The sequence below is a fragment of the Argopecten irradians genome, chromosome 3 (assembly GCF_041381155.1).
Source record: "Argopecten irradians isolate NY chromosome 3, Ai_NY, whole genome shotgun sequence".
In the NCBI taxonomy this organism is placed as follows: Eukaryota; Metazoa; Mollusca; class Bivalvia; order Pectinida; family Pectinidae; genus Argopecten; species Argopecten irradians.
In genome coordinates this window covers 43,983,141-44,011,061 of record NC_091136.1, presented here as the reverse complement: position 1 = coordinate 44,011,061, position 27,921 = coordinate 43,983,141, and the positions used below count along the sequence as shown (strand labels likewise).

At 36.1% G+C, this 27,921-nt stretch overlaps 1 protein-coding gene and 1 long non-coding RNA gene across 7 annotated transcripts in view; one reads left to right on the top strand and one right to left on the bottom strand.

The window, feature by feature from the left end:
- Positions 1 to 21,819, bottom strand: part of LOC138318716 (uncharacterized) — a 60,000-nt gene extending 38,181 nt beyond the window's left edge. Inside the window, exon 1 of the long non-coding RNA XR_011207913.1 lies at positions 21,679 to 21,819. This is a non-coding gene — a long non-coding RNA (uncharacterized lncRNA). The remainder of the gene's footprint in view (positions 1 to 21,678) is intronic.
- LOC138318713 (delta-like protein D) overlaps positions 1 to 27,921 on the top strand; it is a 75,819-nt gene that overhangs the window by 25,487 nt on the left and 22,411 nt on the right. For 2 of the 6 annotated variants that reach the window (XM_069261354.1, XM_069261350.1), the window contains exon 2: positions 11,787 to 11,838. The gene's annotated coding sequence lies outside the window, so the exon portion shown is untranslated. Of the gene's footprint in view, positions 1 to 2,284; positions 2,428 to 7,911; positions 8,033 to 11,786; positions 11,839 to 16,042; positions 16,250 to 26,858; positions 27,135 to 27,921 lie in introns of those variants that run through there. The other 4 variants (XM_069261352.1, XM_069261355.1, XM_069261349.1 and 1 more) reach the window with 4 other exon arrangements.

Here is a 27,921-nt window from a genome sequence, read left to right as displayed (position 1 = left end):
AGAATCAAATTAAGATATTAAATAAGGTTATCTTAATAGAGTGAGAAACCCAGATAGAGGGAGAAACATCTAGATAGACAGAAGGAAGCACAGACTGATTGACAGTCGATGATAATGTGTATACTTTGGTGTGTGGTCACATGGAGATGGTAACAAGTCTGACATACATGTGGTACGGAGCCTGACATACAGGTAGCTTTTACCTGTCAGGTACAACAGCTATACCACAGATATAACCTTATCGCTCGACCTCAAACGGAACTTCACTGTGCGCAAAAATATTGGAAATTTCAGAGACTGGATTCTGTGTGTTCACTTTGGTTTCTGCTGACTTGTGACTGCAGTGGGACATTGTACACGAGTTTTACTAGGAGGATCTTGGATCAAGTCCAGTTAGCTTGGAACCACTGGCTGGCGGCTAGGATAATGTACCTCAGAGTCCTGAGCGGTCCTAGGTATGTATTGTACAGGGGCAGTGCACCTCTGCATGTGTCCTGTAACCTTTGTATGGAGACAGTAGTTTGTAGGATAGACCAGCAGGTCCCCAATATGGCATGTCTGATTAATACCTCAAGTATTTGACTTCTGATTTCTTCAATAAGCCATTCTGTGTGAAGAAACAGTGGGGAGCCTGCGTAATTGACCTGACAAATACTTGGTACAGAAACATATACAAAACTAGTGTGATCAATACACTGTGTATAGGCATGCCGCAACATTGTAAAAAGAACATGGCACAAACATTTCACTTCATAATTGATTTATATGTCACTATGAATGCTGATCTTGGACTTTGTTTGAAACAGCCGTTAAGCATATTCTATGGGATTCACTGTATAGCAATATCAATGCAGCATGTTTGAAAATTGATAAGCATATAATGTACATCATATACAAAAATCTATCAATGGGATGGCCTTGTAGCATATATGGGTTTTTTTTTATTGAAAACAAATATTGTTTTATATGCTGTCTTTTTAAAATTGGTACAAGATGCTTTACCTTAAGCATTTCATTGTTTACCTTTAATCAGATTTCACTCCAATAGAAAAAATCTGTCCCCACTCCTCCCTTCTGTTTCCCCACATCAAACCTGAGGCTATTATAAAAAATGGATCCTTAGTAATAGACTTAACCTTCTATTCCAGAGAATTGATATAACCTGTGAGTTCTGGTATGGATATGTCAGTAGAGGTTTCTGACCCTGTATAAAAACCACCTGATTTCTACATGCCCCTCCTCTTCAGATCAGCAGACATACCTTCCTGCTATAAATATCCCACCAGAAATTCTCCCCTGATTGCAGTAATATGTGTATATAGGAGATTGTCCTGTTGAATGAAGTGTCTATATGTTCCATGATCTGACACAAATACCACCTGATTAGCATGCACTCTTCAGTAGCCTGTGTTATCTATATAGAAGCTATTCTGGGCTTTCTAACTCTGGACTTCCTGGTTGTTGGTCTTGCTGTTCTCTGTGCAGTGGCATTTGCAATAGTTTTGCTTACAATAAACCTTTATTTTCTTACCTTTGACCTTGTAATTCAATTCTGACCTTTGACCTTATTATCATAACTTATGAATCCAAATTGTGAGATTTGAACTGTCTTTTTTCAGGGAGAACTAAAGTTTAACTTGAAATGATGATATTATTATCTTAATCTTAAATCTTGATGAATCTGAACCAAAATGATCTTTGACCTTGTAATTTTCATACATGTTGATTGAATTTTTTTATAATAAATTCATATGACCTCTAATGGTTCACCAATGTTAAATGATTAAGACTATATGTCTTCAACTCCTTAGTACCTAGTGTATATAGTCAAATCATCAAGACCTTTATGACTTTGATGAATTTGGTATGTAAATAAAGCTATCAATGTTTTGACAATTTGGCTCTGTCAGCTTACAGCTGCATATTGGTATCATAGGCCAGATTTTCTACAAGGAATGAAACACAATGTCACCCCGAAGTGATTATATAACCAGCCTGTGTAATAGGGTGATATACAGCTCAGCTCTGTTTTCAGTTGTGACTGCATGCCTTCTAGCTTTGAAATGGATTCTTGATATATTTGTTTGTATCATAAAACAGCAGTATTTACAGATGTCTGTGGAAATGCCATTAGACTTGAATCGAAGCCAAGAATAATTTAAAAAGAATATCTAACAGAACATGCAAGAGATTAAATCTTAGTGTCGTTAATACCAGACTGTCCCACCATAACTTACTGGAATGTCAGAACCCCCCAGAACCAGGAGAGCAGATTTGTCACAATTATACAAGTGTATTTGTGGTGATATGTCTGAGGCTGCAGTGTTTTTCTCTTTGACAATTCCAGAAGTCATTTTCTTTATCAAAAATAATGGAAAATCATAAAACAAACGTAAAAACTTGTTTGTTTGATGGAACTACATTCTGGTGCGTATTATGTGTGGTATTCCTATCTGATCAGTCTGAAGCATGGGAGGGCGGAGAGATGAGATATTGATACAATGTACTAGGAGTTTGACGTTAAGACAGATAAAATTATGTCAGGTTGTGACAGTCATAGCCAGTAGTGACTGTATCCTACTCTGTATCTCATCCCTCCACAATCACTGTACAATCACCAATACTGACTGTTATCTCACACCAGCCAGTCAGACAAGCTGATTGGTTGTATCATTATAGCCAATCATGGAATCTGATACATCTCACCAACCAATTAGAAAGTGTGAAACATCAAATATAAAGCCAATTAATGGTTTCATGTGTGAAATTCAAGTCACATTAATTGTATGATTCTTAAATGTAAATATATTCCCAATGTCAAGTACAGCATATTATGTCTTGTGTAGTGAGGGACGTTAATTTGGGGATAGGACAGTTATTGTCATACTTGTGTAAACATACAAGTTTTATTATGACATAAGCATAGCTATTGAGCATTGTGCGCATCAACTTCTCTATAACCAACAGGCTCAGAGATCTAAAAATTGACTGATCCGCATCAGGTTCATTGGTTCATGTATTTGAAGAATAATATTTTGGCATAAAATTTACTTTACAGGAAATTATTTCACTAAAACCATAATATTTCTTGTAAAGACCTTGGATAGGATAAATGTAATACTATAGTGCTTTAAGGAATAAGTTTATGAAGAGCTTGTGTCACAGATGCTAGGAATAAGGAATAAGTTTATGAAGACCTTGTACCACAGATGCTAGGACTGAGGAATAAGTTTATGAAGAGCTTGAATTATAGATAGTAGGAGTGAGGAATAAGTTTATAAAGAGCTTGTATCATAGATACTAGGAGTGAGGAATAAGTTTATAAAGAGCTTGTATCATAGATACTAGGAGCGAGGAATAAGTTTATAAAGAGCTTGTATCACAAATACTAGGAGTGAGGAATAAGTTTATAATGAGCTTGTATCATAGATACTAGGAGCAAGGAATAAGTTTATAAAGAGCTTGTATCACAAATACTAGGAGCAAGGAATAAGTTTATAAAGAGCTTGTATCACAAATACTAGGAGCGAGGAATAAGTTTATAAAGAGCTTGTATCACAAATACTAGGAGAGAGGAATAATTTTATGAAGAGTTTGTATCATAGATACTAGGAGCGAGGATTAAGTTTATGAAGAGCTTGTATCACAGATACTAGGAGCAAGGAAGAAGTTTATAAAGAGCTTGTATCACAAATACTAGGAGCGAGGAATAAGTTTATAAAGAGCTTGTATCACAAATACTAGAAGAGAGGAATAATTTTATGAAGAGTTTGTATCATAGATACTAGGAGTGAGGATTAAGTTTATGAAGAGCTTGTATCACAGATACTAGGAGCGAGGAATAAGTTTATAAAGAGCTTGTATCACAGACACTAGGAGCGATGTTAGGATGGTGCTATAGGCTACAAGGAATTAAGAGTTTGTCTGACATTGAACATAACTGGGTTTGTTATCAATACAAGCGATTCTATTGCATATTCCCACTGGTCTGTGATACCTCATGGCAGAGCGACGCCTAGCGTGTATCCCTTTAGCAATCCAGCACAAAGCACACCCTTATAACATGGAGTTCTTTACTGGGCAGAGATGACAAGATTAGTGTCTTTTTCACTGCAGTAAATCTAAAACTTGGATTCTGGCACCGAAATAGACTAACAGAAAACAGACAAATATATCTGTATATATAGATTTATAAGGATACTATATTCCTGGCAGTGTTTCCAGCGACGTTTTAATCATTTAAAATCTATGCACTGCAATTTTTGAAAAATTTTGGATGCCACATTTATATTAAGAAAAAAATTACTTAAATATAGTGGACATGCAAATAAATAATCAAATTAGTTGGAGAAATGTCATGGTTAAGCTGAGGCCAAATGGTGTGCCAGAATTCATAATTATAAAATTTGTGGTTTTATTTTATTTTATAATCTGTAGATCTTTATAATGGAACTCATAAATATTCATTTGGAGTAAAGCTTAAAAATCTGACATCCAGAATTTATATGTCTCTGAGATATTTTTTGGATGGTTGTAGTATGGCCAAGCAGCCTGGGATTCAGTAAAAACCTATAGTCATCAAAATAAACTGGATTTGACAGTGTATAATTGTGGATCCCATACTCTAACGTCTAATCAAATCAAATTTTCTTTGTAAAATGCTGCATTGCTTTTTGTCTGCAGAGGCAGAAGTGGATTCTCTGTAGGGTAGCTTTTAGACCGAGCATTTAAGTAGCCCAATTAGCCTGTAGGTTGCATGACATCGAGGAACACAGAAATTAGTTACTGACAGTGCTAGTAGATTAGTATGAGCTTTGTCTCCGACGGAATGTCTGATGTACCCTCTCCCCTTACAAACATCACAGGGCAGGTACCATCACAGCAGCCAAAACACGACCCGAAAAACAATTGTATGACCTAACGTGCACCTGAAGGGACAATTAGTTTCCTCTTGAGGGCACTGCAGTCTGGTCTGCCTTCTATCGTAATGGCGGACATATTGGTCTGCAGCCAGGCATCGTTAGGGAGTACTTGGCCTTAGTTTGGCCAGACTAAGTTTGGCCAGTCATGACTTATCTGCCATCATCACATCTTATCACATTGTAATCTGTAAGTAATATTTGGAATATTGTCATGTCTTAGAGTTTTTGATTCAAATAAACACAAAAAAGCTTTTTAACATTATATTAAATGATAAGATAATCAGACGTTGGTATTTTTATTGGTATATATTACTGATTAGAATTCTTATCGTGCCCTCCAGTTTATAGTAGTAGAATTGGTCTTATCCAAGATAGCTACCGTAGTATGATATAATGGAAAAATACTTACTTTGTGACCTATAAATGTAAACTAATTAAAAACAATTTTTATCATATTTCACCATATAACCCCTAGATCATTTATCCAGCTTGAACAAAAAAAAAATGTTTTTGTAGTCATCGTTTAATTTAGAAAAACATGGAATAGATTAAACATTGGTGAACTTTACATAAACAAACAAGACATCCCCGAGGATTGCCACCCACAGCTGGGAAATGTTGCAGGGAGAAAAAAGTATGGGTTGATTTCATTTTTAAAAGATATTGAGAAAAAAAAATCCTGTCACATTGAATTGATTTATTTTGGGTGTAGTTCTGATGTGTGTCTAGTCCATTTTAAAGCTCTAACAAGCTTTTGACGAGCACATATGTTTTGTATATAATCACCGCATCAGAGTCTTGGATAGGGTACATGTATCTCAAACTATCTCCATGGGTATAGCCAAGAAATAAAAACACTTATTCAAAACTGCTTTGTTAAAAAAATGAAAGGGTTTTTTTTATTGTCTAAGTAAAAATGATAATTTCAGACTGTAACCATGATATATGAAAATCATATGTCAAGCTAAGATATCTCTCGGTTGCCATGTGAATTTTTAACAACTTCTGATGAAATATGATGGTTTAATTGACATTCATGGCTTCCAAAATAAAAACAGCTTATTTTTTTCTGGTGTAAAGAGTGTCCAGTTCAGCAGGTACATTTATTTTGTTAAATGTTGTTAGTTAAACAATTTTCTATGTGCTTTCTATATTTGAATGAGTCCCCCCTCCCTCTCTCTCCCACCTCAGACATATATGGGATAATTACAGATATAAAGTGTGGTGTACAAAGGTAGACAAAGCTTATTTATGGTCAACAGCAAATGTTTGTGGACAATTGTTCTTTGATGGTCAATAGATTATTGCTGAATAAGAGCATATTGGTAAAGAGGTTATTGGTGAATTAGAGCTTATTGGTGAATAAGAGGTTATTGGTGACTTAGAGCTAATTGGTGAATTAGAGCTTATTGGTGAATTAGAGCTTATCGGTGAATTAGATCTTATTGGTGATTTAGAGCTTATTGGTGATAAGAGTTCATTGATAGTCAAGAGCTTATTGGTAAATAGGAGCTCATTCATGAATAAAAGCTTATTGGTTATATGAGCTTATTGATTGCCAAGAGATTAGTGACGGACAAGGGTTTATTTATTAGTAAGGGCTTAATTTACTTGATTTATATTGCTATTTGATTAACAAGAAAAGAAATAAATCTGTGATATGAAGGCTTATTTGTGGATATCTGTATAAACTTTGGGGCTGCAGGTCATTGTATACAACGCTTACAAAAACATTGGTGTTGGGTCATGTTGAATTAGGAAACTTACACCATACAGCATGGATGGTAATTGGTTTAAGGATTTTAGTTTATCATGGTAAGTGTAAAGTCGGCATATTGAATAGATTATAGTCCCTATGTCTGCACCAGAAAACCCCTATTAGGGATAAAAATGCCACCCCCACTCATCCCTTTTGCTTCCCGCAAAACTAAACAAATGTATTTCAGTTAAAAGAAAAAAAACAAAGAATAAATTTAGAGGATTATCTTTTATTTAATATTAGATGATTAGAAAACCTGTCAGAGTTAAATCAACACTTAGAATCTATAAGGGATATGGTAAATATATAGATATCCGTGTAAAAAACGTGTGAAAGACAAATATTAATCCCTTTATTCCTTCAAATTTTAATATGTCTTAAATACATATTATGAAAAATAGTCTATATTCACCACAGTAAATCAACATTCAATAGCATTCAAGTTCACATGGTAAATATAACAGAGTTGGTTGAAAAACTCCAGCCATGTCGGAATGTTGGTGTTTCCAATTAATATCCATATATCAATACGTGTATAGAGACGAGGGGTCTCTACCACTGACACGGTCCATTGGAGCTTCAGTTATCATTTATAGATGCCTTTAATGGCTCAAGTAGGTCGGAGCTTTCATGTTTGACTTCCTAAAGAGGGGGTGTGGTTTGTTTGGCTATGTTTACAATCAGGGGCGTCAATAACTAGTGTGGGTGTCTCGGCCCATTCTCATACATGTAACAATAACCTGCAATGACCAAGTTTTAGGTCTGTGTAGCAACTTTCCCTTTCTGTTGTTTGGACTCTTGAATCCCCATACCGAAAATGAGAGGTCGGTGTTGAATTTAATCTCAAGACCTCTGTCATTAAAAAAATTATATCCTAACCCTATTAATATCAAGAAATTTGATTTGAAGACGGGAAATAAATGGTGATGATGTCACTGCCCACCCTGTATATGATGATATGTAGCCCCGTTATCTTGAGATCTGTCTACCTGATATCATTGGTATAACTGGTCCACAAGACTTTCCCACGCTGTTTAGTCAGGGCTATTTTTATTCATGAGAAACTGCACACTATCAACAGGTCAAATGAAATAATCCACCAATTCACGCAACTCCATTTTACCATAGATATTAGTGATATTTAGCCTGGCCCTGTGTGCATATTTTCACGATTAAACCTCACAAAAAGCTTTCCTATCCAAACCTTACCTGTACTGTGTAATTGGATTGAAACTGAAAGCCCTATTTGTTACACCATCAACATGAAAAGTTCTAACAAACGGCAACAAACATCCAATAGTACACCTGGTAGATTTTCACCTGGAATTTACCTGGATGAATTTACCCTAATGTAAGTATATAAAAATTGTCAATTGGCAAAGAATACATAATGAATCTAATCTTTTAAAGTTTTCAGCAATAGATGATCCTTTCATCAAGGTGTAAGGTAACTTAGAAAATAAATAAATCAAGTTTCAAATTAATAATTAAAAAAAAAAAAAAGTATTAAAATCATGAACTAAATAGAAATAATTGGCAATCATTACAATGATACTAATGTCATGTTTTTTTTAAAAAAATACCATGTCAATTTACCAGGATCTTGATATGCTTGAATGTTCTGATATAAAAATGTTGTGGTTGATATTTTGAAATGGGATTCGAGCTAATTGACCAGTGATAGCGTGAGAAAGTTTATATGATAGCGAGATGTCCTCTTTGTCAATGTTTGTGGTCAATATGAAGTGGTCATTATGATGGATGAACCAATCAGAGTACAGAATTGTACTGTTCGTAGGTAATGGTGCCTGACCCTGCCTAATGGGGCAGCTAACCACTGTCTGTCTCACACCCACGGGTAACTAGGCACACCTGTATTTCCCTAACGACCAGGTGACAAACTTCCTACCCGAGGTTTGACCTCACAGATAAAAGTAAAGGGTATATTTGGGGATTATGTTGCTGACTGGTTACGAATTCCTTGCGTATCATCAAGTGTTAATTTATAAACAATACAGTCGAACCTCCCACCGATCTAGTACAGCTAGCCGGGCCAGAGTGGGATGTTTATACTCAGGTATTTCACAAGTAGATAAGCAGTATCTTCCTCCTAATTATACACCTGACTCAACCAGGTATCTCACCTAGGTGTGTGTATCTATATACAATGACAGGAAACTATACTTATAATATATATTTATGTAACATGTTATCTTTAAAATATATCTATAAACCATTGTCTGATAAATTGCATATAACATTGACATATAAATATTCATTTATTGAAGTATTTAACTGTTTTGATATCCGCTTATACAAACCTTTCGCATTCAAATGTTGTGTCCAGTAAAACCTGCCATATTGACCACCTCTGCATAGTGACAACCTGATTAATATGACCACTTCCTTTGGGCCTGACATGGCCAATTCCAATATGTTTTGACCAATGGACATGTATAAAGACCACTTGGCTATAAAGACCATGGGTTTTTTTTAGTTCCCTTCAGGGTTCTCTAGAGACTGAGGTGTCTGTAATAGCACCTTACTAATGAAGTCCTTAAAGCTACAAATATATCAAACCAATGTGTCTCTTCCCAAATTGTCTTAGCATACATGTACGGTACACATTCTGAAAGTTTATACATTTTAGCATTGATTTTTAGCTCACCTGGCCCGAAGGGCCGGTGAGCTTATGTCATGGCGCGGCGTCCGTCGTCCGTCCGTCCGTCCGTCCGTCCGTCCGTCCGTCCGTCAACATTTCATTTAAATCGCTACTAGTCATAGAGTTCTGCATGGATTGTAACCAAATTTGGCCACAAACATCCTTGGGGGAGGGGGAACAGAAGTTGTATAAATTTTGGCTCTGACCCCCCTGGGGCAGGAGGGGCGGGGCCTAATAGGGGAAATAGAGGTAAATCCTATAAATCGCTACTTGTCCTAGAGTTCTGCATGGATTGTAACCAAATTTGACCACAAACATCCTTGGGGGAGGGGGAACAGAACTTGTATAAATTTTGGCTCTGACCCCCCGGGGGCAGGAGGGGCGGGGCCCAATAGGGGAAATAGAGGTAAATCCTTTAAATCGCTACTTGTCCTAGAGTTCTGCATGGATTGTAACCAAAATTAGCCACAAACATCCTTGGGGGAAGGGGAACAGAACTTGTATAAATTTTGGCTCTGATCCCCCAGGGGCAGGAGGGGCGGGGCCCAATAGGGGAAATAGAGGTAAATCCTTTAAATCGCTACTAGTCATAGAGTTCTGAATGGAATGTAACCAAATTTGGCCACAAACATCCTTGGGGGAAGGGGAACAGAACTTGTATAAATTTTGGCTCTGGTCCCCCGGGGGCAGGAGGGGCGGGGTCCAATAGGGGTAATAGAGGTAAATCCTTTAAATAGCTACTAGTCATAGAGTTCTGAATGGAATGTAACCATATTTGGCCACAAACATCCTTTTGGGAAGGGGAACAGAACTTGTATAAATTTTGGCTCTGACCCCCCGGGGGCAGGAGGGGCGGGGCCCAATAGGGGAAATAGAGGTAAATCCTTTAAATCGCTACTAGTCATAGAGTTCTACATGATTTGTAACCAAATTTGGCCACAAACATCCTTGGGGGAGGGGGAACAGAACTTGTATAAATTTTGGCTCTGGTCCCTGGGGGCAGGAGGCGCTGGGCCCAATAGGGGAAATAGAGGTAAATCCTTTAAATCGCTACTAGTCATAGAGTTCTGAATGGAATGTAACCAAATTTGGCCACAAACATCCTTTGGGGAAGGGGAACAAAACTTGTATAAATTTTGGCTCTGACCCCACGGGGGCAGGAGGGGTGGGGCCCAATAGGGGAAATAGAGGTAAATCCTTTAAATCGCTACTAGTCATAGAGTTCTACATGAATTGTAACCAAATTTGGCCACAAACATCCTTGGGGGGGAACAGAACTGGTATAAATTTTGGCTCTGATCCCCCGGTGGCAGTAGGGGCGGGGCCCAATAGGGGAAATAGAAGTGAATCCTTTAAATCGCTACTAGTCATAGAGTTCTGCATGGATTGTAACCAAATTTGGCCACAAACATCCTTGGGGAAAGAGGAACAGAACTTGTATAAATTTTGGCTCTGACACCCGGGGGGCAGGAGAGGTGGGGCCCTATAGAGGAAATAGAGGTAAATCCTTTAAATCGCTACTAGTCATAGAGTTCTGCATGGAATGTAACCAAATTTGGCCACAAACATCCTTTTGGAAGGGGAACAGAACTTGTATAAATTTTGGCTCTGGTCACCTGGGGACAGGACGGGTGGGGCCCAATAGGGGAAATAGAGATAAATCCTATAAATCACTACTTGTCCTAGAGTTTTACTTGGATTATGACCAAATTTGGCCATAAACATCCTTGGGGGAAGGGGAACAGAACTTGTATAAATTTTGGCTCTGACCCCCTGGGGGCAGGAGGGGTTGGGCCCAATAGGGGATTTAGAGGTTAATATTAAAATTCATTCAGAAAAGAAACAATGAACCTGTATGCAGAACATTACTTGGCATTACAAACCAGGTGAGCGATACAGGCCCTCTGGGCCTCTTGTATTATAACTTCTCCTTTTGTAATAAAACTCACAAGAAAAGTTAGATGACTGGCCAAAAATGTGTCCACATTGCTGGTACATATATGGTAGATGACTGATTGACAGACAGTATTTAACCACCCCCTGCACATGCACACACACATATTTCCATTCAGTTTTGGAGCAAACTTTGAACATACACAATACAAAATGCAAAATCACATGCAGTTGATTGACAGCTGGCGATCGGTCAATGGTGATTACATAAAAATATTTCTTGAAATATGGCAATAACAATAGGTCCAGTTAGATGGGTAATAATCTTCTTGTTTTTGAAATGGAATTATGAAAATGTTGAATTTTGATGACTTATCGACACTGTGAGGTATAACACTATGACAATGTCAGCCATCTCTCATCAGCTCGCTGAGTTGTTGTTTTCTCATTTTTATTAATGTTCATAGACATTTAAAATAACGTATGCATCAGATGTTGACTAGATGGACCATCCATGTGACTCTGTAAAACAGGTTTTAATTCTTTACAGATACTCTCTGAACATGGTACATTCTTGGGGAAACCAAGCACCAGATAAATAGGTGAGTATTTTTCCTTTCTTTATAGACAAAACTTTACTTTCACTATTTGTGAAATGTTAAGCCAGCTATTCAATGTTTTTTTGCCCCCTTTACTATAAAGTTCAAGATAACTAGCTATTAACATTAAATGAGGTTGATGCTTGATTTCATTACTCATTTACTTCATGTACTAATATCTAAAATCAGATAAAAAGAAGAGTATTCTTAAATATTAAGATTTTACCAAAGCAAATGGTAGACATGGTCAAATAAGAAAGGATGTCAGAATAAAAAAAACACAAAATTGTTTAGATAAGAAAGGATGTCAGAATAAAAACACACGAAATTGGTCAGATAGAGAAAGTTTCAGAGTCAGAAAATGCAAAATTGGTCAGACAAGAGAGGGTTTCATAATACCAAGTTAACATATCTATTTTGCTGTTTTAAATGTATATCAGTTAAAAGATTATGTTTTATCAAACCATTTATGTTATGGGCTGGTACTGATGACATGAGGAGAAATGAAGGTAAATTACCGTAATCAGATTTGTCACTAAAGTGTTGATAGAATTTACAAGATAAGTTATTAATTTTGAAACTATAATTCTTTACACCTAAAACAATAGCGACCATCTTGTGTACAGAACGGTTATGAACAAAACAAGCCAAAGTACGTCGCACTTAAGTAATGTATGGTTTGAGACTCGGAACAGATCGGACAACAATTAGCTACTATATGGGCATTGTATAGCTCCAAGTCAGTATCTCCTTGCTTCATCTTCATTAAATAACGGGCCACTCGCAGATCTTTTGGGATCTGATGTGATTGGTGTTTAAGTGGCGTAAATCCAGGACATTGTTCTCTGGAGCTATGAGACACAGATAAATGGAATTACATCATTTAATAAAGATTTTTCACGTGATTTGTGTACTTTACATGAAGTACAGTGTATATTAACTGTTTTGGTTGTCCATTCATAAGGTGTAGACATTTAGGTGACACTTGACGGTGTTCAATGACGCAAGACTGGCTGGCCTGTCAGCACTTATATGATGAATATAACACAGACCTATAATCATTTGAAGTTTTTTATTGCTTATCAAGAAAATGTCACATTGAAACCCTCCTCCTAAAGCTGTGAAAACATGTACAGGAATGGTCATGTACATGCATGCAATTAGCTAATGTGTTACCTTTAAGTTAGATACAATTAATAAAATTCAAATTGAATATTGTTTTTGAAATTGCATGACAATTGTTTTTTATCTTCTTTTTTTTAATTGAATGAAATTATCTGTTCAAACTCATTTCCATTGCTGCAGCATATGATACAATGCATTCATTTTTCCTGATGTCATTACTGGTATATGAATTGCTCAGAACAGATTTGATATATAATTTTACATTTCCCTGTCATTATAGCTACCCTATAGATGTAGTAATAAAACAGTAGTGTTGATATAACTATGTGATCATTAACAAACCACAGGAGGTTAGACATTTCCCAATAATTCCAGTCTGTCAGTACTTTGACTTGATGTATTAGACATTTCCCAATATTTCCAGTCTGTCGGTACTTTGACTTGATGTATTAGACATTTCCCAATATTTCCAGTCTGTCAGTACTTTGACTTGATGTATTAGACATTTCCCAATATTTCCAGTCTGTCAGTACTTTGACTTGATGTATTAGACATTTCCCAATATTTCCAGTCTGTCAGTACTTTGACTTGATGTATTAGACATTTCCCAATATTTCCAGTCTGTCAGTACTTTGACTTGATGTATTAGACATTTCCCAATATTTCCAGTCTGTCAGTACTTTGACTTGATGTATTAGACATTTCCCAATATTTCCAGTCTGTCAGTACTTTGACTTGATGTATTAGACATTTCCCAATATTTCCAGTCTGTCGGTACTTTGACTTGATGTATTAGACATTTCCCAATATTTCCAGTCTGTCGGTACTTTGACTTGATGTATTAGACATTTCCCAATATTTCCAGTCTGTCGATACTTTGACTTGATGTATTAGACATTTCCCAATATTTCCAGTCTGTCAGTACTTTGACTTGATGTATTAGACATTTCCCAATATTTCCAGTCTGTCAGTACTTTGACTTGATGTATTAGACATTTCCCAATATTTCCAGTCTGTCGGTACTTTGACTTGATGTATTAGACATTTCCCAATATTTCCAGTCTGTCGGTACTTTGACTTGATGTATTAGACATTTCCCAATATTTCCAGTCTGTCGATACTTTGACTTGATGTATTAGACATTTCCCAATATTTCCAGTCTGTCGGTACTTTGACTTGATGTATTAGACATTTCCCAATATTTCCAGTCTGTCGGTACTTTGACTTGATGTATTAGACATTTCCCAATATTTCCAGTCTGTCGGTACTTTGACTTGATGTATTAGACATTTCCCAATATTTCCAGTCTGTCGGTACTTTGACTTGATGTATTAGACATTTCCCAATATTTCCAGTCTGTCGGTACTTTGACTTGATGTATTACACATTTCCCAATATTTCCAGTCTGTCGGTACTTTGACTTGATGAATTAGACATTTCCCAATATTTCCAGTCTGTCGGTACTTTGACTTGATGTATTAGACATTTCCCAATATTTCCAGTCTGTCGGTACTTTGACTTGATGTATTAGACATTTCCCAATATTTCCAGTCTGTCAGTACTTTGACTTGATGTATTAGACATTTCCCAATATTTCCAGTCTGTCAGTACTTTGACTTGATGTATTAGACATTTCCCAATATTTCCAGTCTGTCAGTACTTTGACTTGATGTATTAGACATTTTCCAATATTTCCAGTCTGTCAGTACTTTGACTTGATGTATTTTATTAATACCAAGTTTAGCTTCCTTATGGAGAAAGATAGAAGACAAGCTTATCACTATGAAGTGTAGCTCTCAAGGCATACTGTATTGTAATAAAGCATCAATGTTCATAGCTTAGTCTTTGTAGGCAACCATTTCCTGGGAGAATACTCAAGAATTTCTATCCGAGTGTTCAAGGTCAGGGTCAAGCTTGTTGATCAATCAATCAGATCAAACTCTGGGAGGACCCAGATTTAATCTTGATGGAAATCTTCTCTTCAAATTGTCCGTTTAAAACCAGTTTAAGATTAACCACAATGATACGGGGTGATTTCACAATGATAATTGGACTTCTTTGTGGCTTCATTTTGAAGAATTTCGATATCTATGGGAGAGTAACGTAATACTAGGAAAACGATTTGAGACCATGAGAAAAGTTTTCTTGTATAATAACACAGCATTATGGGAATTAAACACTTCATTTTTTTGTGTAAAAGCATTAATCCAGCAAAATGCAAATTAAGAACTCAGTTATGGAGAAAGTGTCACAAGTTCATGAGAGTAAATGGCTTAATTTCTTCACCTGTTGACGTCACACATATCTATCAAAAGTTGAAAAGACAAATTTATAAATTCATAAAGGACTACTTAACAATGCAGTCATTAAAAAAACGTCATTTATTCAGTATGACAAGGAACAGTCTACCTGTACAGGTAAATGGGGAGGTACTTTAATACAGGTAAAATACCCATTGTGATGCGGACTGTCAATTTGTCTTGTTCAATGGAGCGCATCTTGATTAGACCAGGATGAATTATTGTTGTCTTGTTTTTCTTCTTACTATAGCCTGTCCACAACTTGCCAATTAACTAATATTAGAAAGTTAGTTGTTTGATATAGAATGGATATTATAGGAATGGAAGGATTATGATAGAGACATTTAAGTTAGAGCTTTTATATATTGATTCATAAATTGGATTGGGAGGTGTTCATTTAAAGATATTCATAATTGCACCAGAAACCAATGGTTTGGTACTGAGGCTGATATAAAATCCTTTCATAAAACATAATTTTTTCATATCTTGAAAAAAATGGAAATAATTAAATTGAATAATGAACTATATTTTATTCAAGGGCATAGTATTTGTTTTAGTTGTTGAATTCAATGCCATGCTTGAGCAATTGAATATCTAGAATTAGCTTTTAGACTAAGGATTGTTTAAGAAGAGATATAACAGTGTAAGCATTAGAGGATGAGCCGTGCTATCTGATTCAGAACCATAGTTTATGTGTGAGGGCCCTAACACAACCCTACCGTAGAAACAATAACACGAGACAGAGGCAGATCGGCCATCAAAGGCCACATGGATTGGTTAGTGGGTATCAATAATAGATTAGGCCGCCTGCCCATTAAACCAGCGTACCTGTTCAGGTAGACAGGTAGAACTTTACCAGGTAACAGGCCAAACGACAGCAATGAACTCCCTCCCTAGTGTTTTCGTAAAAAAGTGGATTTTTAACTTCCAAATGGTGGACAGAAGTTTTTTAATTTACTTATATGGAGCAACATGCAGCCTGGTATTTGGTAAGTTGGTGGGTTTTTTTTTGTAATTATGTTTTGGCTAGGGTTCAATACAGCCCTCCTGGGTTCTGTGACTCTGATTCTCCACAGTTTTTCTCACGTACTAGTTCAGAGGGGGTAGGAGACTATGTACTCTGTTCTGCGGTCACCTGTTAATCTGTACTAAACAGATATACCCCAATGCGGTCAGCATTTATTGTTCTTTGATTTGTCATTACGTTAAAGACTTGGTCAGACATTATTATTAGGGCACCTGGCTCTGTGGGCTGTCTCTGTGATGTGTACCTTAAGTGGTGAGACAAGTTTAGCTCTATTGTTAAAATGTGGTAATTAAGTATATATACCCTGTAATCTGCTTATCTCTCACCTCCCCCTCCCCAACATCTAACTTCTTATTGTCTACATGTCAAAATGCATTACTTTTGTGGTGGTTCTGCAGGTTGTTATGTTGATCTTGAGATGTCTAGCCATCTTGTTTCTTTTGTTTTAGAATTTTACACCTGTGCTGCTATTGTTCTTATTGTTTTCGACCAACGAAATATCTAAACATTAATAACTACCACCAACAGTGCTTTCTGGACAAACTTTGTCTTTATTAAAATCTATAATGTTATTTCAGAATGTGTTTTAGGATTCTAAACAAAGACTAAGAATAATACCTACGGTCGTAATTATACACGGTAGTATATATATAGCCTTAACTTAAAGTGGAATTTACTGGTAGCATATAAACTTAACTCAAAGTGAAATAACATCTAAATTGTCCAATACTATAATAAGGTGCAACCTTTTTGCTCTTGTGAAGACTCTGAAATGTTTGTGACAAGCTGGTTATAGATATTGATTGTATATTTTACATACCAATAGAGTTGTTGTTTGAGTGTGTAGATATTGATATCAATAATAAATTACTGTAGTCTGTAACATACACCAACACGTCATGTAAAACTACAGGAAGTAGATGTTTCCCTGTGTTACAAAGCTCCTTTCTATAAGCTTTGGCTGCTGTTTCAATAAGGTAAAATGTTGGACCATTCCCTGCTGACCAGGATGCCTGGGGTTTCTGAGAACTGCTTCCTCTGCATGCAGGTAGTTGAACCAGTGACTAAAACATGTCTCTTTATATTTTTTAAATCAAATCAGAAATAGTCTATATTCAAACTACAATACGATGTATGTGTAAATATCCATACACATTTTGAAAATGAAAATTCAAATTTAGAAACGAGTCTTTATTGCCGGAGGGATATTTTTAAGGTTTGATGACTACTTATGTATCACAAGTGCATGTTAATTTCCATACAGAACTTTGAGGCAGGTATAGTATAATAAATGAGTTATTATACTAACAGAAAACACCTTTAATGATTGGCTATACTGGAGTATTTCAATGGTGATGATGCTCCATGAGTTAGGCCAAAATTGTCAGATACAGATGTACTGTGCTTTGATCATTCTGTTTTCCTAGGGACTACAGCTTTCCTTGACGATAGGGCAAGTTCTAAATGATCCTTAGTTATAGAGCTTAAAACAATTGGATTTTACATGTCAAGGAAACGTATCACAATTCTTCTGATATATGTCCTTGTACAGGTAGAAGTGTAAAGTGTGGTCAGGAACATCAGAATAATTAAACAGGGCCTCAGGAGTTTTAGAGTTGGAAGTTAATGAGTTGACCAGTTCTGTAAATATTGTTAGTAGTATCATTATATAGAAGATAGTACCTCAAAGTTCACTCAGACACCAAATGCTATATATAAAGCATACCTGCATGTCTAGGGGATCATTTCCTATAGATTTCTGAGGCCATTGTACTAATGCAGTAACAGGACACTGGATAGCGGTGCAGTCCGTCACCACTAGCTTTGTCCTCTCTCCATACCACCATAATGGAAGGATTATTCTACTTTATACAGTATTATTCTTTTTTTTTGTATTAACTATGCACAATGTTTTAGCTTAAACAAACATGTTTAGTTATGAAAACTGGAAGAACTTACCTTAAAATAATTAACAAATAGTATCTACTTATACAGCTATGACACATACACCTTTTTTATCATGCAAACCAAGGAATTATTTACTTATTTGACGTAGATTTAATTTCTATACATAATTCAGTCATTTGTTTGTTATTTCTTTTTTTTAAATTCAATGACCATGATTTAAATGGTTTACTTCATTTAAAAAAAATATGAGCAACATTCAAGGTCCTATTATCTTACATAATTAAAATTTATCAGAAACAGCTCACAACCTCCTAATACATTTTACAAGCAGATGTGCTATTCAAATTAATTTTTGAAAAAGTTAATAAACTGATTAATCATTTTAAAGTGTCTGAGAACTCCTATCTGTGAAAGTGAAAGTAATCCGTGAAAGTACTCCTAGAAAAGGTCACCCACCTCTTCTTACTAAAAGATGTCTGGTTTGATGAAACCCAAACGAAAAGCGTTCAGATATACAGGTTTTGTGTGTAGGAAACCGTTAAAAGAAACATGTAAATCTCAGAGCTTGTCAGAATGCTATTAGTTATTTATTTCAAGTGGAGTTGATGAAAACGGATGTATTTGCCACGTTATGAAAGGAAAACCTACTTGAGATGAACGTATCACTGCTAGAGGTATATTGGGTAGCATTAGTTAAGACACAGCTTTATGATGAGGACAATCTTAGAGCTATTTTCCACTTGTAATGAGAAACCCTGGTCGATAGACATATAAGCTTCCAACTAGATTCTCACTATTCCTAAGTACCAGAATTATCCCTGAAGATGGTAACGTAATATTTACTAAGTTGGTGAACATTTCTCATTTATTCCAATTCTGATAGCTATCTGTCAAAAAATTTTTGTTTCCTTCAAAATTATATATTATTATGATAAGCTTTATATTAGTATTACGCTATCAAAGGACTTCTTCGTTAAGTTTCAATTTCTTTATTGGCAAGCCTCTTAGGAATGTGGTAATATTTGTGCTGTTCTGACAATGATTAGAAGCTTGTAAATGTCATTGTTCTTGATGTTCTTCAAAGCACTTCACTGAATCAGATCACAAGGACAAATTTGTTTAGCTTATTCCAATTTCACAAGTTTGAACTTTGGCAATTTTATGACTTTTCCCAAGTTTCCACCTCTACTATATGAAAAGCTTACACATATACAGTGTACATGCAGCTAATTTTCATGATACCATTAAAGAAACACGATTGTATAAAATATGTGTATATATTCCAAATAAAATTGTACCTCGTCAGCTTAAGTTCAACAAGACCATGATCATTGAACTATCTAATAAACAAAAATACCTCAAATGAAATGGGGTCTTCCAGTCGTTCAATTTAGATTAAGGTTGTTTTTGTAATTGGTTGACTATGACATAATACATTCTGTCTCACAATCTCATGCCAATATTCCAGACCAGTTGCAGAAGCACCAATAGCAAAGTATTATGTCACAGACATGCATCTAAAGCTTAAAAAGATGACCTGCAGGATAACAGATTTCCAATATAATCACAGAGCAGATAGATGGCTATAGACATGTTTGAATATCAAAGACATTTCGATCAAAAGCATGGAATATTCTGTAAAGATATCAAAGAAACTAAAAAACAAATGCCACAGCTTAAGTCTACTTCAGCACCTTTGTTCCTTGTATGGAAATGTTACAAAACAAAGAGCGTGGCATTTTCATAGTAGACATTGTATAAGACAAAAACATGTGAGGATACACAAAGTTCTTAAGAGTATTGTAGGATAATGAGAAAAGAAGCACCAGAATGACACCTGTAACAATCACCTGGTTTGTAATCAAGGCAGGTGTATAATTACACCATGTATTACATCACCTAGTGACAATACCCTTTGGCTGCACAATGGATCGTAACCATAGCAACAAGAAGTTGTCATAGTAAACAACTGCATTGCAGGTAGATATTCCATTGTTTGAAGCATTTTTTAATTCTACAAGATTGACATGTTTTATGAGTTATTTCATTTTTTGCCTCTTTTGTTGAAAAGAAGGCACAGTATTTTTTTTCAACAAAAACTACCTGTACTAAAGATTGATGATACAGCTATTGCATCTTTAATTGTTCTTTATCCCCCATGGAACAGACAGGTAGTTTGTCAGCTGAAAACTGGAACAGCTTTGTGATACACTGTGATAACAACAAACCACAAAAGTCTACCTTTATCATTTGTCTGTAAATCATAAGCTTATCCTCTTGGCTGTATTTTGGAACAAAAATATAATGTACATGATCTCATAGAAAACCACAAAGTACCATACATTGATTATGAATCTTTTGATTATTTTAAATATAGGGATAGGGGCATATTTTGCCTGCATTTATAATTTACTCATTATTTCTTACTTATTTACTTTGACCATTTTTGATGATCTTTTTTATCATGTTTATCATCATCTTTTTTATCATGTTTCATTTATAGGGCACATTTCACTATCCTCACTGGTTGTAACAAACTCTAAATTGGTATTGGTCTACTTCTTCAAAACTATGGATTTATTTCGCCACTATCAATTCTCACATTGATTGGTCTTTACATTGTTGAATTAACCATCTCTATATAAGAAAGTTGATACTTTTTTGTCATCCTACCAAATTGACCCCCATAAGTCAGGACCATGTTAGGAGCAGGTGTTGATGATCACAGGTAGAGGGGACACACTATAGCCATTGTGTGGGCTAATAACCCGGATATTCATCTATATTATCTATTCATCAGCTGGCTATAGGATTTGTCTGTCCATCAGCACAGGAAATAGGGCACCGGAACCTAAAATCTGTCAATCAATGTGTCCATCAGTGAGGCGATGGGGATGAGTATGCAGGTATGACTTTCAGGTATGTGGTACAGGTGTATTGATGTGCTGCTTTTCCGTTGTCTCACCTTTATCTACCTGGTAATGTTACACCTGAGATCATAATTACCTGTGCTTACCTCTCAGCTTTCCAGATGTTATCTAGTTCTATGAAAGAAAAAAAATCCATCTGTATCTTGTAACCTTCGTTCCTTTGAACTTTGAAATAACCTATAATTGAATTACATGCAAAATATCCTCACCTTTGTGTACACCAGGTTTATATTTTACACATGGAAAAGAAATAGAGTCAAGGTCATTCTTATTCTCGCCATGGTAACTCTGTCAAATGAAAAATATTTCAGAAGGGATCATTTAGGTAACAAAAGTTAATCTTGATTTTGGTTGGATTAAGAAGAATATTAATGGCAGGACGAAGGGTGAAAGGCCCAATCTCCCAGATCCCTTATGAAGACCCCCACCTTTTTGGTAGATATATACCAAGGCCCGTATCGGCCCCTAAATACTTCCCCCTGTGATCGGTGATGTCATATCAAGTCAAGTCTGAGCCATCCCTATCTAGATAATCACACATCGATCAATTTACCTGATATTAGCCTAGTGATAACTCCTCCATTCACAAATTTAAATTCCATGGTTTTGTTCCCTGGCAGGCGGCGGTGTTTTCCTGCAGTTACTATCAGTCCATCCAAGTGGAGATCCATTCACTCCCCTATCTGATAGGAGAACAACTGCAAAACAACTCATGGCTTCAAAATCAAATTCTTTAAATATTTTCTTATTTAATGACTAATACAGACTCTTTGTTTTTGTCTCAGGTAACACACTCAATATTTGTTAACCAGTTTGAACACTGAAAACTGGAGAGAGAAAAAATTGGAATTTGTAAGGAAATGAAAACTGTAAAAACTAACTAAAAATGTTTCATATCATCATTCATAGCTTGATTTCAGTTAACTGAATTTTTTATTTTAGTTGTTGCCCCATTATCATAGTAAGTATTGAGGAAGGGTTTCCTTGTAGAGACTACAATTAATTTCATTGCTTAGCGAATCAAAAAGGACCGGTTTATCAAACTTGAGATTGTTTAATACTTCAGAATGTTTCATGACCTTTGTTCTAAAAGTACTCTTTAGACATAAAATAATAAGAATCAACTGTAAGACAATATATTTATCAAGTTACGCATCAGTACATGTAACTATGATTATACACTAAGAAATAAGAATACTTCACAATAATTAATTAATTGGTTTGACATAAACTTTTTTTTATTGCTTAGCAATCTTAAAAGGCATGTCAAGACAATTTGGCATACACTTTGTTGTAATCGCACTTTCCCATTGGTTTTAATATGGAAAAAACACATTATGGTAAACTTTAACTTTAAAGGGGACAAACTACATGATCAAGAAAGGCCCCCTTCCCTATTTCCCACCCTTAGTGCACAGCAAATTCAAAATAAGAAGGTTGCCAACATACCACAATAAATGGCATTTTTCATTTTTTTGTGTAAAAAATGAGGATATTTCAAAGCGTCTTGATTCATAAGGTGTCATAATGCAATGAAATTCTATCATGTGCTGCATGATTTTTATTGATTAGGAGTTCTCCATTTCTTCTGGCTGTGTCTGTTGAGAGCCAACGATCAGCCAAAAGTTGCCACTTTGATTACAGCTCCAGGATAGTACTCCATATCCTCAAAGGAATCCCTGTAGGCATCACTAGGTGTGCTGTAAGTGTCATGGCAGCTCAGAACACACCATGGGGGCAATCTCACAACACTTACATTGGAACTGTCCAGGGGGTCATCTCTAAACACCATCTATGACCTACAAGGAATATGACTCTTTGACTATAATCATTTTTGGTGCTAGACAGGCAGAACTACAGTGATTGTATACAGGATCATCCATCAATGTAGTCCGTCATGGTTCACTGGCAATATGGCTTTCAAAAAAGTGAAAGTGCCAAAAAATATCCATTTATGAAATATTGAGTATCGTCTTTCACCAAGTAAAACATTTTGACAGATGTATGAGATGGTACTGAATCATGAGAGGATCAAGTAAAATACTGAGTTAATTTTTCTGTTTGTTTGTATGATTAGGTTTGTGTTGTTGTAGTGAATAGATAAAACATCAAATTATTGATTTCTCACATGTATACGTACATAATTGTATGTATTATGAATGTTTTTATTCAACCAGATTAAGTCTCCGTTCAAAGGCCTATACACCATTTTGCCTCATTGGATTTATAAATAAGATCTATATATAAATATTTAGAAATGACAAATATGCAAGTTGGTTGGTTATTTGAGTAGGACTTTAGCCTGGAATGTTTCATGACAAAGCGACATAATGAACATCCGAGATAAACAATTGTTCTTACATAACTCCACCTTGTCTTATGCCTCCATAGCCCCTGATATACACAAGCCAGGTGTCTGTGACATCTGCCCCACCAGACAAGGAAAATAACTTTATATTTTCAATATCTATTGGTGTGAATTGCATTTTACTGGTCGGTAAGGGGTGGAGGTGTGCAGTGACTTTGGTATGCTTCATTAATATTTTGGTGTAGATTAATTATTGACAAACAACACATTCCTTTGGTCGTCCAGTTATAAATGCAAATGGTATAAGTGACAAAGTATTTAGTCATTCACAATATGGTTTGTCTTTCCGGGTATGCATCATTCACCGTCATACATTCATCATAAAACATATGCAAGTATCTTTCTTATAGACTTTTATTGACATTTATTTGATTAATATGTTATTAACTACAGATAGTTGGAAATAATCTGATGATGTTTTCTTGAAAAAAAGGAAGTGTCCTTCTGTGCTGGTTATTGTTACTGTCAAGTTTCTTTTAATGTCAAATGTCCTTATTTTGAAGTTGTCCTGTCGATAATGTTTTGACAGCAGAATGTTCACGTAAAGATATTTTACTGCATATTTTCTAGTTTTGTTCCTTTGGTTCAAAAGCACGTTTGTTGACAAGTGACTTTTCGGCTATTGTGATTGTTAGTTATGGAATATTATCTGTTAACCAGTTTTACAGTTGCCCTTATATTATCTAAATATCCTTGTTGTCCATTCATTGGTCAATATCTGCGGTTGTTGTATCCTCCATTGACCTTCGTCTATGATCGTCCTGATATTGTCCGTTGGTCATTTAATAGTTCTCTTTGTATCCCTTTATATCGTTCTGTTGTATTGTCCCTTGGTCTTTGCTTCTTCTATTAGTTCTTACATCTTTCTTTGGACATTTCTTGTAGTTAGTATGGTCAAATATCTTTTGTTGGTCGTTGTCCATTGTTTTCCGTTGCTCTTTTTGTTTCAAATAACCCTTTCTTAAAATTTTTTCAAAACTAATTCTGGACATATGCCATTCGTCACCAGTTTCTACATCATATCAGAAACAATGGCCAAGTATCTTCAAAAGACAATCACATTTCAAGCGTTGCGTATGTCCTGTTGGAATTCTCCATGTCATTACATCATATTTAACCCAATGACCCCGCAATACTGCTGTCCCATTGGCTAACCAGCCAGCTGCTGATGCTAAGCCCCCGGAGCTCTCTATTGATGGTGAAACACAACAGTTGGAATCACAGATAAGCATTGCTTTCATAACAAACCGGAGAACTCCAGATGTTCTGATATTGTCCTGCCAGTCGGTAGGGGACGCGGTACTACATGACTGTTACAGATCTTCAGCTGAACATTCCGCAGTGAAAAGTTTTCCCACAGTCCTTACTTACGCATTGCATCAGGGTTTTAAATATACTCAACCAAAGTAAGGCCAGAACCTTTTAAACCCCGGCTCATTGTGGCATCAAACTTCACATATCTGCTGCTCGGGGGAGGGATCACGGTAAAAGTCATTGATACACCAGTGAGAAAGTCCTGATACTCATTGATGATTCTATATATAATATAAACACTGGCGGTTTAGTGTTATATTGATCAGAAACGCCCATCACAGTGTTTGAAGTTTGAAATTTTATACATTTTGATATGTATACACATATGAATGGTGAATGTCTCTGCTATAGATGACTAACACAACTCGGAACTATTTCAAGAAAATCCTAGTGGTGTTGCAATCAAAAAACACCATCACGGGAAAGTCGGTATTTCGTCTTTTAAAATACCTTGGTAAGACATTACAAATACTAATGTTTTAGGGTTTAATGAGGCTCGTGATGGACGAGGTGGGCTAACTCCGGGGTAGATTTGATGCAAGCACCATAAAACATTTAGATGTAGCGGATCAATCGGGTGAGATTCTCATTACTTACCTAATGATAACGACCAAAGCAACAGACACAGAAAGATAAAATTTGTCATTGGGGGGTAACGAATGACTACAGTCCCCCTCCCGAACTGTTCTATCCCCTCCCCCAAACATGTGCCTAACATTCCAGAGCCAAGTGTGGGAAAATATCGGCCTCGTGCGGTTGACATAAACTTAAAAATAACTCGCCAGTTTATAAATTGAATCTGGATAATACTCGGCATGGTCTAGATGTGGTAGGTCTGAAAGTTGCATCATGTTAATCATGGCCAGAAATAGAAACACTAATACCTGTACCCCTCTTCCTAAATCAGTTTTGTCGGTCATACTGAATCGAAGAGGACGTATTTGGAAACTTAAGATGGCTGAGATTACCCCCAGGGAGTTTCGGTAAACTTTCTAGTTCAGTAAGTGTTTAATTATTTAACCCCAAGAGAGTTACGGTAAACTTTCGGGTTCAGCAAATGTTTAATTACCATGAAACACTAATTGCTTATACGTCAAGTTTTGTGATGAACTAGGTTGGAATTCTCTAAATACTTGATTTAACGGAATGCACTTTATTCAGTAAACAGGGAATTGGAATATTGATTAAAGGTTTTAAAGAATTTTCCCTTTATTGTATTCTGATGTGTACGCAGTTTTTAATTCTGGAAATGAAGTGAGATTGCGTGTTAGATATTCCAAAGGATTTTTAGATAGATGCAGGGGGGTTTCGATTCTTTAAACGATATCTCGGAAGGCATAGATATAAGCAGAGGGGTTTCGAGTCTTTGAGCGATACATAGAGAAGGTATGGAAGCCGAAGTGGGGGTTTCGTTGTCAATGTCATGCTTATTTGAGTAACAACAGCAGAGGAAGTAGCAGTTTTACTGTAACAGTTTTTTCGTGTCAAATAGATCAAGATCGAACGTCGATAAGTGGTAATATTACAGCTATCAGTTACTGGTATTGTTTTTGATCACACGCCTCAGTACTGACTCCCAGTCGGTCTCACCAACAGTGTTTACAGCCCGGTACCCACTGTCGTCTGCTCGACTCTCCCGATTCATATTGCTCTCAAGGTCAACCAAACCCTCGAGTCAACTAATGTTAACATCACTTATCTAATTAATGAATTTTGTGGGAATTTTGTCAATTTTGTGGGAATTTCGTCAATTTTGTGGGAATTTCGTCAATTTTGTGGGAATTTTGTCAATTTTCATTTTGATCCGTTGATCATTGCTTTGTTAGAGGTAAATCCCAGAGAGGTTTGTGTTCGGGCGATTTTGTAAAATCAAGAGATGATTCACATATAGCTGATGAACGTTAAATGAGGAGTAAAGTGTCTTTTGTATTGTCGTTTAAATGCTTTTGTTCTTACATTCAAAGAGTCGAGACATGTCCGGTATTGTCCCGGCATTCTTTACCTGCCTTCGTATTGGTTTGTGTGGCTTTGGATCTACAAACACAAACAAGTGTCCATTGTTTCTCGTAATATGTGTCTGTTTAATTTTAGACTTTGTTAATCAATGGTGTGGATTTTCATAAGAAATATTTTATCATGAAAGGAAATCGCTTCCCGTTATAACCCCGACTTGGATATATTGTAATGCTGTGTTAACAATGTCTGATGGCTGCACTAGTGAGGAACTGGAGATTTTCTACCGTTGGGTTTCTTTTCGGTATAGAGATAAATTGGTGAACGGAGTGTTTTGTACCGTACACTGAGGAATGGTCTGAGATTCAGACACGGTGAGTTGTTCTTGTCCCCAAAGGCCCAGACGTTTGTTGAGAAAAAACAATGTGGTATTCTTGAATAACGATTTCGGCTGACAATATTAATGGAAGGAACTCGCTTCCGGAACGGCGAAGCCAGACGATTCTTTGCCGAGACGGCATAATCCATCTTGGGTCGTATAGGTTGTTTACACTATAACATCGGCTGGCCAAGTGTGTGTGTGAAACGTAACATATCTATCCAACTACGTGTTAAAAGTCATATAAAGTGTTGAAAAAGTCTTAATCTCATTAATTTAGTGGTTAATTGTTTTCATCACGAAATAGCTTGTTCCAAACTGTAATTCTTTAACTTATACTCACACAAACGTTTAATATGTATATTTCTTTATATTTGTCATCTGTAGTGCTATGTTGCTTTCAGTTTTTGTGTGTGTTCAGTTAGGTAATACAACGACATTTTATAAATGGTAGACGTTGTTGATGTCAATGAACCAGGCCTTCTGGGCTGGCGGGTTCATACTTGGTACACATGGTTAACTGACCTAATATTGAATACATTTGAGATTGTCATTGTCGCCGATGGCCCAGTTCCATCAACATTACTTGATAACTTTAAGGAATCTCTAAACTTACAAATTCTCCATAGATAAGCATTACGGAAGTTAAGGAAAGCTCTTTAGAATGAGATTTGCCTATGAACATCTGTAGCGCTCTTCTATGCAGAATTTGAAGTTAACGGATTCACTTGAATGTTGATGAAACTGGACCCTAGTCAATTATCATTTTACTCGGCTTTTGA